The sequence below is a fragment of the Anser anser genome (genome assembly GCF_964211835.1).
Source record: "Anser anser genome assembly, chromosome: 5".
Lineage (NCBI taxonomy): Eukaryota > Metazoa > Chordata > Aves > Anseriformes > Anatidae > Anser > Anser anser.
In genome coordinates, this window is record NC_139725.1 from 65,688,523 (window position 1) to 65,700,942 (window position 12,420).

Below are 12,420 nucleotides of genomic sequence, written 5' to 3' on the forward strand. Positions count from 1 at the left end.
GGCCAGAGGCTGCAGCCTGCCCCCCCCCCCCCCTGCGGTGAGCACAGCTCGGCTGAGCAACGCGCTGGTGTTGGGGTGGCCGGTTTGGGCTTTCCTTCCCCAACAAAATCAATTTATCAACAGTTTCCCCTGTTTTCTGGCAGGGGAGTCCTGCAATCACACCAGGTGAAAACTCTGCCTATCGTAATTCTTAAAACTGCATTTTTTTTTTTATTGCCATAATTATCAAAATGCAATTTTAAGCCAAGAGCTTGGTAACGGTTAGGACCAGAAGGATGCAGCACCAGCATCCAGCCCAGGGAAAGCTTAAGACTCTTCAGCCCCCTGCCATCTTTAACAGAAGCTGAATTACACCTTGGGTTAGGGGTAAGGTGCCCGGCTAGGGCACAGCCCCCCGAGCCCCTCAGCCATGCTCGTGCCACACCAGGTTGGTGGCTGCGTGCCCCAGCGCAGCAGAGGGCGAGGTGACTGTGCCATCTAGCTGCAGCTGCTGCGAGGCCTCCGCGCACAGCGCGTCCAGCTCTCTGCAGATAGACACCACAGCGCTTATTTCATCCGTGCCACGCTGGGCATTGACGCACGCAAAGGAGGTTAGTTTGGCCAAGAGGCACGTTGCTACTAAGAACCTATCAAGCATATAGGTGATAGGAATAGTTATTCTCCTTTTATTTACAGTTTTCTTCTACTACGAGCTTAGCTAGCATTAGGATTGTCACTTTACGTTTCTTGTTTCCACGCTGTTTTATGTCTGTTCATTTAAATCTCCCTCTCAACAACATATATTACGCCCCCCCCCATTTGTCTGATGGCTCCGCTCCTCCTGGTCCTGCATTGCCCTGCACTACTCCCAGGCAGCTGCAGCACCCTTCAGTGCACAGCAGTTGATTTTACAAGATGTGGGAAGGGCGACAGGGCATAGCTCATAACTTCAGCAGCAAACGCAGGCTTCGAAATGAAAATGTGAAGGCATGGGGTTTGATTCATCAGCAGCAAGGATTATTTTAATGATGCAGAAACAAACTAAATATATTTTTAATTTCATATTTTAATTTGTCAAGAGTATCTCAGCGGCTTTTAAATGAGATTTAAAGTGCATTTTATTCCGCCAGGAATAAATTCAGTGACTGGCTAAAATTAGATTAGTGGCTCCAGTGCCTAATTAGCAATCGGTTTGGAGGCTGCATTGTGGAACATTCTGGGCCATATCTCATTAACCCCTCTTTAAATAACCTTCTCTGTCGATATATGACTTTTGCAAAAGGAGGGCAGGATTTGGGAGCCAGGCACAAATACAGGGGACACTGACTTGGTTTATAGCTGGAAACTGAGGCAGGCCATCCACTTTAGGGCTGGACCCACCAGGAGCTGGGCTGGGAGCAGGCAGCAGGGCACTGGGCTTTGCCCTGTGCTGGCAGGGAGCAGGAGCAACGTCCTTCAAAAGCCCGGGTGAGACAGCCCTATGCACATCAAATGGCACCGGCCCCAGGGGAACGAGGACTGAGTGAGCCTTCCTCCCATGTCCTCAGTTGTCCCTAACAGCTCGTTAGTGGTACGGCCAACACATCCTACCCCCAACGCGGTAGTTCAGCATCTACCGCACGTTCCTGATTAATGCTTGCCAAAGAACAAGTTCCTGCCTCTGGCAAGACGATTCTCAGGAATACCCAGGAATAGGAAAAATTGACAGCAGTTGCTGGATGCTTGATTGCTGTAATGGCACATCATCGGCTTTGAGAGACAGCTAGGCATTTGTTGCCATCATAACAAAGAGTCAGATATCACCCAACCTGTGAGCTCCCCTTCTCATTTTTCCTTATGTTCTATTCCTATGCAGCCATTCATTTCTCATTTACATTTTTTTAAACAGTACGATTTCCAAAATTAAATCAATTCAAACTTTTTACAGTCCTCTTTTCCACGTATCTTTTATTGTTTTTATTACCATGACTGGGCTGGCTTTGGCTTATTTTTCATCACGGAGCATTTTACAGCATCTCAGGAGCACTCTTGTTTTTCAATTTCCTCCTCATTAATAGATACATAATCACCACACCATAGTGTGCCAAGCTCCTTTTTGTTGTTGTTGCTCTTTTTGTTGTTGTTGTTCTTGATTTTTGTTTTGTTTTTAATAAGCCTATAATCAAAATATATAATTTTTTTTTGGCAAAAGATATCTAATCTGGTGTCTCCTGATGGCTGGGTGAACTTGGCAGGAGAAGCAAAAGACCATCTGGAGAGGGGAAGGAACCACAAGACAGTATAACAATGTTCGAGCTCATAATTTCACCCAGTTCTAAATACTTTTTCTTCATATGTCATTTTATGAAGATGAAGATGCTGATTCTACTACAGAAGTGCTTTAATGGTTAGGGGAGGTTAGAGAAGTGAAAAATGTGACAATTATTTCAAGCATTTTAGTACTACATGTTGTATTTCCACATCCTACCAAGGGCAGTAGTAAAACTGAGTTAACAAAGTTTTTGTTTTTGTGTAAAAACATGAAAGTAAACAACAACAGCAGGCTGAACGAAGTACCACCTCACAAAAATAACCTTTTCAGGTCAAATCAAATCCCATGAATGCAGAAGCATTTTGGATGTGATTCAAAGGAACAGACCAGCAAACCCAAGGAGAGACATGCTGAAATTTTTAAGAACATCACAGTATCAAAAGAATTCAAAAATAACTGAAGCTTTTAAACGCACTTCAGCTACCCATAAGGAGTTTAAAATACACACAAAACTGACATCCTACCTCATCCAAGGAGAAGCTAGAACTAGATATTCATGAGCATCCAAGCTACTAACTTCTTTTGAAAGCCTGGATGTGTATTTCAGAAGTAGAAGCTGAATTCTCCTAAAAAAAATTTGCTCCCCCCAAAAGCACAGCAACATTTTTTTTCCCCCGATTTCTGCATTCTCAGTGGCTTAATTTACACAAGAATGTGAAAGCAATTCAAAAGGACCCGGACATCTCCCAAGCACCAACATGCATTTAAGGGACACCCCAAGGACAGGGTGTCCTTCCTCCCCGGTTTGCCCTGGCTCCAGGTTACTCCAAGGCAGTGCTGAGAGACCCAGTGCAGTTCGTCATCTCCCTCACTTCGCGGGCCTCGGATGTTATGATTTTCTTATGATTTTCCACAGATGGGTTGAGCTGAGCCTCCGCTCGCTGCCATCTCCCAGAAGGTCCAACATCCCTCTTTGCTGCCCGTTGTCACCTGCATGCCTGCACTGAACCACAAGACTTAGCTGAGCTGTAGCTCCCCACCAAGAACCTGCATTTATCCAACTCTAGTTCATGTATAACACACGCCACCAACTAGTGCAGCTGGGACTAATATAAAGCCCATTAACATTGCTATTTCACCTCAGCTCAACCTGCTTCCACACTGCTCACGCCGTCCTCTGAAGGATGCGCTGTCCCTTACGAGGCCCAGCATAGTTAGCTGCTTTCTTCCCCCACTGAGAGCTGCAAAATCTGTGCTTGTTCTGCGTCTTCCCTTTTCCTCCTGCAGAAAGCCACCCGTGAGCTTCCTTCGCTCCTGTTCTCTGCAATAGCGCCTGGGGCGGTGTTTTCCAGCGCAGCTGCTCACCTCCCCACGAGCACAGCCTGCAGCACTCGTGGATTCCAGATACGAGGAGGGCCTCAGAGCAAAGTTCTTCCTTGGAAATAAATCTGACTTCAAGCCCACACAACAGCAGTGTCTGCTCTCCGCCTGTTCAGAGGAGACGCACAGTGCGACCAAGTCCTTGCACCAACGCGAACGTTGCATTACAGCAAGGACAAACATGTTGGATTTTGTGTCTTGCTTTTGGGGGGTGGTGGTGGGGTATTTCTCCTTGAACAAGCCAGAACACAGTGACTGTTGGGTTTTTCCTCCCCAGAACTCAGTACCGCTGATTAAAGAATTCTTACAAGTTCAAATTGCTGCCTTTTTTTTTTTTTTAAACAGACTGTTCTGTTTACTATCATCTCCTTCACTGCAGCAGCTACAGCACAAAAATTAACGTTAACTTGGATTACGCTAGCTGGCTTTCACCTTGTTGTACATAAGATAGCATGCCCAGTTGCCTAGAGGTTCTGCAGCACCTGGATGAAAGTGACACCAGAAATAAAAAGGACTCAGGTATTTCTTTAAAATAGGCATACATCAGAGGCCATCAATTCAACCATGAAACATCTGTAAGAGCTTTGGCTTCCCCTGCTTTATTGCAATAGGACAGGAGCACAGCAGGAAACATACGAAGTCGCTCCAGCCTCTGGCAGAAGCATAGCAGCAAGGTGGGCGTCCATCCTGACTGGGGTAAGTGGAAAAAATAACGAGCACAGACCTCTCTACAATTATGGTGAAATGCATTTTTGTTGTAACCATGAAAACCCATAGAAAAAAAGTTTATAAATAAAAATTATATATATTTTTTAGATCAATTGCAAAATTGAAGCAAAATTTCAGGAACACCCTTCCTTTGTCAGGTCACTAATCTGCTTTCTAGCAAAGCAACAACTGATTTGTTTTGCTTGTGCCTAGAAGAGGCAGAAAGCTTAATTAGACCAACAAGCATAACTGGAAGAGGTAGACAAGCTTTCAGATACACAAATACTCGGCCACAAGTGCCACCCATGCTGCACAGATGGTGGGATCAATTCTTCCAGGCATAACTTGAAGTTCCTTGATCAGAATTTGAAGGAGATGGAGAACTATGGCTGAATAGAGGGAATGTAGGGATATACTAACCCTTGTAGGATTATGAGTAGCTTGCAAAAGGTGGGATGTGAGAGGAATGATAATGAAGTCCTCTTTTACTGTTTTCCTCCAATATCGTGTCCATATGTCAACAGAACTATCTTATACTCAAGTTGAGGCTACAGAATATACCAATGCTGGTAAACTTTTTCCTAGACCATCTATTGACACAAACACAACCCATCTCAGGTGTGAGCGTATGGTCCCAATTCTGCAGAATTAGCCAGAGCACAAAAATGGGGGGTTTTGCAAAGTCCATGCTGGTTGTAAACATGGCACCCTTAAAGGAAAGGCAACACCCGATCCTGCACAGGAGGCAGAAGGCAAAAGCTTTTAAAATTATTTAAAGCGGCTGTGAGTTTATATGGGGCTACTGCTTTCTTCCACACAGGAGGCCCTCTGCATCAGGCAGCACAAATCTGAAGCCTCGTTTATTGCACCATTGACCCATGGCCCCAGAACAAACTATGCCCAACCCAAATGGACGGGTGTCGTTTTTAGGACAAGATGCCAAAAATCTCCTCCATTCTTTCTTGTCTTGTCCCCAGAGGACTGTTTTCCTGCAGACCCTGGGTCTCTCGCCAGCGTGATCACCTGCAGGATGACACCTCTCACACTGGTATCCGACACTGCCAGAAGTGCTGGATTACAAGCAGGATTGCTGCAGGCTCAGCCCAGATTCTAGCCTGTAAATTAATGACTGCAAAGCTCTCCCCTCAGAAAGCTTTTAAGCCATGCAGAACCCAGGCGCCTTTAAATATACCTGAAAATTCCCATAGAAAGCTATCATAAGAGCCATTTCCTAATGGTTTTCTATCATTACAGCAATTTTCTTCTACAGCATTTTCCATAAACCAACTGCAGCAGCACTGTATGCAATTAGTTGGAAGAACAACAAAACAAAAACCAAAACAACTCTGCAAAACACAGCTTCGCTCTTCCCCAGCATCACAGTGCAAAAAGGTTGACTGCCAGCTGGGGCGAAATCAGCGGGTGATGAACAACGCTGTGCTGTGCTGGAACAGGTGGTTTATGCCTCAGATCAATCTGCATGTCTAGCAGGGACACTGCACATGCTGGAGCTGCAGCAGCTATAACCTTAGTTCTCTCTAACGGTATAGTTAGTGTATATTAACACACTTCCCTAGCTCCCTTTGTTCAGCCCGCTCCCACACTCGTATCACACTGATGCAGGATGGATTGACAGAGAGAGAAGGCAACTGCATTGTTCCCAGTAATCCCATTGAAGGGGCTCAAGTTGCATCAGCTTGGCCCAAGAGACCTCGTTAGTTGCTATTCTGTAATCCCTCTCTTGGCAGTAATCAACTTTAGAATTAAAAAAACACATATCATCAAGCCATTCATTATAAATCTTGATGCTATAAAACCCAGCCTGGGAAGGATCCTGCTCCAGTTCTGCTCCCTAGCTTTTCTGGCACTTTTAGAGTACCTCCCAGGCTCTGCTGCTACTCGTACAGCCCGTCTGAACACAGCAACGACTTATTCCACATGAAAGCAGAGGGTCCCTTCATCTCTGCTGCCCGTGTAATGGTCTCCTCAGTAAAGAAGAGTACTTACCCAGTACCTTTGAGCACGACCTCCTCCACACGGGAGTTGTGCGCACTGCGCCACCGCAGGAATTTTTGGGAAGCGAGTGAATGAGACCTCTCACCTAGCCTGAGCTACAAAGCCTTTCACATCCTACTGGAGTTCCTTATTAGAGCTCCCTTTATAACCCGCGGGCTAAACCCTCCAAAGGCAGGTGCCCCCATCCCAAGGGCCCTCCATCAGCCGCTCTAAAGGAGGACAGCCACAGAGGAGGCGTTTTGGAAAGCATTTAGGAAAGGCCCTAAGGATGTCCCTGTTACCTTGCATTAATGGGACCCCCCCTCAGGCACAGAGGGAGGCTGAGGCCAGGCACTGGCCGAGCTTAAGCCCCATATTAGCTGTTGGCAGCTTAAGGCCAGTAATGCGAATCCCAGACAGATCAGGGAGGTGAGAGCACGCAACAGCCGCACCAAGGGCCCTGCCTGAAATCATAATCCTTCGCATGACAGACAGTGCTTACTGCAGAAAGGGTAAATACTCTGCTGACCTGCCCGGCCGGCAGCGATGGCAGAGCATTCAAAACCTCCGGGACACAACCACCTCCTCAGCTGTTCCAGCTTTGGGACAAGGGAATCGACCCCTGTAAGCTTCCTGCCTACCCCCAGCGTGTAGGAGCTAAGCCTTCAGAGATATTAAGCTGTACTGCTAATGACAGCTTCGATACCACAGCACGTTTTAAATGGAAAAGCCTGGGATGAAAACATCCAAAAACCAGAGCTCCTTCACACCAGGGTACAAAGTATATTGTATATTTGAATACTGGTGTGCCGTTCATCTGTATCAGAAACCCATGTTAGCATTCGCAGTGTTTACATGAAGAAATTTGCAGTTTTTAACCAATAATACATACAAATCTATAGAATTTAGAGTATTTTTTCATCTCCTTGTTCCAAGGAAATAATGGTGGTACGTTACAATAAAGGTAAAGCAGTAACTTCCATCACTAGCACAAATCATGGCAGGTTCTCATAACAACTCTAGCAGTGTCATCTCTGACATTGTTTTTAGCAACAACAGCTATGTATTCATACACAGGAACACCCGTGCCTTTGCACATTACATCTGATCTGAGTCACATCGCCACGTGTAACCAAGCAGCCCCGTAACCCAGCATCGCCATAAGCTTAGTAACAGGTTTGTAAGGCCTCAGGGTGAGCCGTCAGGCTGCTCTGCCTAACCTTGCAGCTTGGTTTTCCTTAGAAAAACTGCTGTTACGGCCACACGAACCGAGCAGGTGTCTGCCCGCAGCTCATTTGTTTTGCTCTGCACAGTACAAGCATAGCTTCATACAAATAGCAGTAACAAGCAGTTTTTCTATGTACAATGAAGTATTTACAACTGCCACACAGCACAGAGAAATACAGACCTGGTACGACAGCAGCCAAGCAGTGAGAAGGGGGGACGTGGGATGTGGCATAGCGGGGCGCAGGTGGCAAGAGATGGGCAGAGGCTAGTAGGGAAGACCCCTGGCTACAAGCCACTCACCCACAGCCGGTTAAAGAAATGCAGACCTAGAGCTGCACAAAGCAGGTTTTCAGGGTAACGCACTTTTTCTTTATTCTCATTTTCTTTAGAGTCACCATAAATTGGGATGTGATGTGGAGTAGAGGACCCATGAAGAAAGAGATACAAAAGCATGTTAGTAAACATGTAAAGATGATTCCAGGTGGGTCCTGGTGCAACCACCTGCATAGACATTGCATTCCTCTTGGCAAAGGATCCTCAGTGGGGAGGCTCACCATGAGGTCCCACAGCCACCCCCTGTATGAGACAGGGCAGCCAGGAGCAAAATGCACACACACAGTTTCTACCCTTTTGGGTGGCAAGTATTTTAAATGCACTATTCTGTAAATATTTCCTGGACAGATGTATATCTCTTTCCCGTAATAAATATATCTGATGCTATCAATCTGTTGATTCTTGAATTAGACTGTTAAGACTTCAACTATATGAACAACAAAATTTGGACTTTCCTCAAGATTGAGTTTAATAAGTGCACAAAGGCCATCGAGAAGGGCTTTAAAATATGCAGCATTGTGCCAGTAAATGGCCTAAAGCACATAAAAGCAAAGGTTTTCATGCAGTAATTGGTACGTCCCATTTAGCACACTTTAAGAAGCACAGTGAGGGACTGGATTATCACAGCCTCGGAGAGCTGATCCTCTAACGATCAGGCCAACCCAGGGCCATACATTGCTTTCTACTTCCTAATAAAGAGTTACAGAACTGAAGTGTTTCACAGCACTGCTGTACTTCGGCAGAAACTGAGGATTTGTGAGTTCAGGAATTAATTTCTGAAGGTCAGAAGTGGCCTAATTGATTTGCATGTTCTCAGTAAGAGGAAGAAAAACCTCACTGACAGCTTGTGGACCAGGCATGGCAGCTGCAAGTCACGTCCTTGTGTCTGTTTTCTGTTCTTTCCTTCCCCTTTTATCTTAGCACATATTGGATAGATTTGGTCTGATAGTTGAAAAGGACTTCTGATACACGCAATCAGGACAGCGTATGAGAAGACGTAACACTGAAAGTCAAGTGCCAATATTGCTGTGAATTCCAGCAAAAACTCTAAAATTCTTTCATTCACTGACTACATCTAACGTGTCCATGAAAGCAGACCAAGAGTAACAAAAGTTCAGTTTCAAAAAAAATAATCTAGGTGACTGACATGTCTAAAGGAATATATGCCAACATTGAAAAGTGTTTTTAAGTTCATCAAAAAGACAAAAATACTTCTCTACCAAAAAAAGCCTTTAAAGTCCACATATAAATTTAAAATAAATTAGAGTTTGCAAATATCATCAGAAGAGTGAGGCTGTAAAAGAAAGGAAGGGCTCGAGCACCAACAAATCTCTTCACCAACGCTAACTTCATGAACACTGAGGAAACTTCAGTGTGTACATATTGCTCCAAAAAGCATCAGTTCCCTCTCACATACAGATATGTAGTAAGAATAAATAAGAAAAGCATATACTAATCCATATCCACTTCTATTTGCACCAAAAATAGTCTCACAAAAAAAAAAATCATAAAACTACAGAATACTGGAATCAAGCAACACAGCACTACAAGTCCTTGTTATTTAAAATAGGGTTAAAATAAAGATCTGAACTAGGAAGTGCTGTACAACTAGCTGTACCACCATGTTTAGTGGCCTGTTAGAGATCTTTCTATATTAAGAAATTTATTTCTATTATTTTATGTCAAATATCAAAGCTAAAATAATACGAAATGCTTTTAAAATGTTCGTTCTCCCTTAAGTTACATAATAACGTAGAAAGTGATAACAAAGGAGGTAAATAAAAGGATAGCCTTAAGAATTACCTTTTAAATTCCAAGCAAAGAAAAACCATATTCATATATGAATTAATAAATAAATGTTTACTCTTTATACTGAATATTCAGGTTCATTAGTGATTGAGATTTAGGAAATTAAAAGAAGTATTTTTAAAACATACTGTAGTCTGATTTGTTACTTTTCTCTTACACTGTAAAGGAAATCATTGCCCAAAAAACCTTTCAAGACAGAAAAAAAATCTTCACAGAATATAATTCATAACAAAATTAAAGGGATTTGGAAACTCAGTTTGGTTTAGAGGGGGAAAAAGTTCATAAGTATTTTTGATGAGAGAAAGGAAGAATTACACAGAGAAATAGAATGAGACCTCCAAGTTGTTTTCTTTCTTTACAGAACTTTTAATCTTATTTTGAATTTATACCGATAGATAGGAATCTGATTTAACATAATAGGCCAGGAAAAAAAAACTTGTAATAAAGAGTGTATCTCTTTTTATACACTTTTATGCTATCTTAATTTGCAGTCTTCCAGACAGATACTATTTGACAACCTGCTGGACTCTATCTGTATCTATTCATAAATAACATCCCTTACTGATCTGTTTTATTCTTTAACTTGCTATAAAGGTATAGGGAAAAAAAATATTTCGATATCTTCTTAAGGAGTATAATAGTCCTGCAACTCTTTCAATGCGGAAATGTTTCACTCTATCACTGCCAGCTAAGCTTTAATATTTAATTTTATTTTTTTTAATTTCAAACTTTAATTCCCTCCCAAGAAGTATTTACTTGCAGCACACCTGGTGCAAAACAAAACTGCATCCCCACAGGTGTGAGAAACAGCAGCTGAGCTCAGTGAGACGCGCGTGACATCTTTGCTCCCAGCACAGTACTTATCAGAATCTAACTAAGCTGGCAAACAAAAAAAAGGCCCCAAAACTACAGGAGCAGACAAGAGGACACAACTCAAGCAAGCTGACTTGTAATTACATTTTTTGAATATTAGCAGGTTGCGAATACCCACGTCCCCGGACCCCACCACGAAGCACACTGATCTGGTTTCACAGCTCCTGCCTGGGACCCCTCAGCCTTACAGCCGCACCCCCGTGTCGGCTCGAGGGTTGTGCCCAGTGCCATTAACAACTCACTTCCCAAACCAAGCAAGGCTGACAATAGGGACTGCAGCTGACTATTCCCAACACACAGGAGGGGGAACAAAGCAGCTTTAAGGGACGCCAGCTGTGAGGGTTCCAGCTGCACCCCATGCGCCTGCTGGGCCTTCCTGGGAATGGTGCTGCTTGCTGCTACGCCGCTGGAGACCACGCCGGAGGTGACTTCTTTGTGGTGACCAGACCCTGGTACCTGCAAGGATTTGTTTTTAAATCACAGCCCACCATAAGCAGATCTCATCTTTTTTCCAAGGACAGGACATCAGCAGGACACTATCCTTTCTTCACTATCCTGAGATGATCTTTTCTTGAACCATAATTAATCCCTCATGCAAACAAAAGTGAATAAGATTCCTGTAGTGGGCACGCAGTGGATAAAAAGACTTAAGATCTAAGCAAGCAAGTCTAGGAAGACTCAAGAGTAAATGTAAATTGATCCAAGAGACACTCCAAGACGTGCCCTTACACATTAATCATCCCCAGTCATCCCAGATCACCTGGAGCTCTGTGGGCCATTCCCAGATGTTTTACCGAGTTTCTGTCTGTCAAAGGCAGAATACAGAGAGGACACACCACGGTGTGGAAGTGAAAGGCAACACAGGAGATAGAAAGGCCTCCTAGCTTAGGTATCTTGTAAGGTTCCAGTGAATAATGGTGTAAGAAAACAGCTGGGAAGAGAAAAGGAATGCAGGAACCAAACACAGTAGAGTTGGAGATTATACAGTCTGCACAGGTGGTGGTCTTCAGGGGACACGGGAGGTTATCCATGCCAAGGTTCTTTTTCTATGAGGACACGATCTGAAACACCAACTGTGGGACGTTGTTCGGGAGCAGACCCATCTCTGGGAAGGGCCATTTAGAAGGAAGATGAGGGTGATGCACAATATCCCAGAGGGCACAACGCCAGTATCAGCAATCCCCTCTGTGGAGTTAACACTTCCCCCCTGGCATTGGGCTGAGGAGTCGAGCACCTCCCACCCGGAGCCATTCTGGAACAGTTCTCCAAGTTTAAAGAAAGTTGGTAGATAACCACCCTATTTAGAGCCTTTACTTTGTTACACTACCAGTGACTGTCACGGTTCAGTGAAGCAGCTCTACCTACACTTAAGATCTTATTGACTGAAATATACACCTTATTTCCCTGAAGTGCTCTGCTGAGTCCATACACTGCCTGCTCGATAGTCATGTCTCTTTTTGGAAGAGTTACACATGCCAGATCAGCACACAATCTGCACATCACAAGCTTAATTAATTGAGTTAAACCAACACTGCTTTGAAAAGACACAGAAAAGAAAGGGGGGGGAAACACTGGGCCTCAGTTTCCTCCATGAGGTCTTGCAGTTGTTGATTAGCCAGTTCATGTTTGTAGATTAATGAACCTGAATTAATGAAATTAATATGAATTAATGAAAGGCCTGCTGATAAAAATAGGCACCACGATCTTGATTACCAGGATGAGTACCAGCAGTGGCTCCCTGCTCTGCAGGAGAGCAAGGTGCAGAGATGGGTGGTGTCCTCAGCACCACAGGCTCACGTCTGCCATGCCAGGTTGGAGCTGGAAAACGAAGAGCTGAAACCAAGTGACCTCCCGCACTACAACTC

General features: G+C 44.2%; 2 long non-coding RNA genes across 11 annotated transcripts in view; both read right to left on the reverse strand.

Moving 5' to 3' along the window:
* The window catches only part of LOC310901025, a 315,297-nt gene that overhangs the window by 135,241 nt on the left and 167,636 nt on the right, over positions 1-12,420 (reverse strand). The window lies entirely within an intron of this gene.
* LOC310901024 overlaps positions 1,498-12,420 on the reverse strand; it is a 38,698-nt gene continuing 27,775 nt past the window's right edge. For all 4 annotated transcript variants that reach the window (XR_014585529.1, XR_014585530.1, XR_014585531.1 and 1 more), the window contains one exon: positions 1,498-3,718. This is a non-coding gene — a long non-coding RNA (uncharacterized lncRNA). The remainder of the gene's footprint in view (positions 3,719-12,420) is intronic.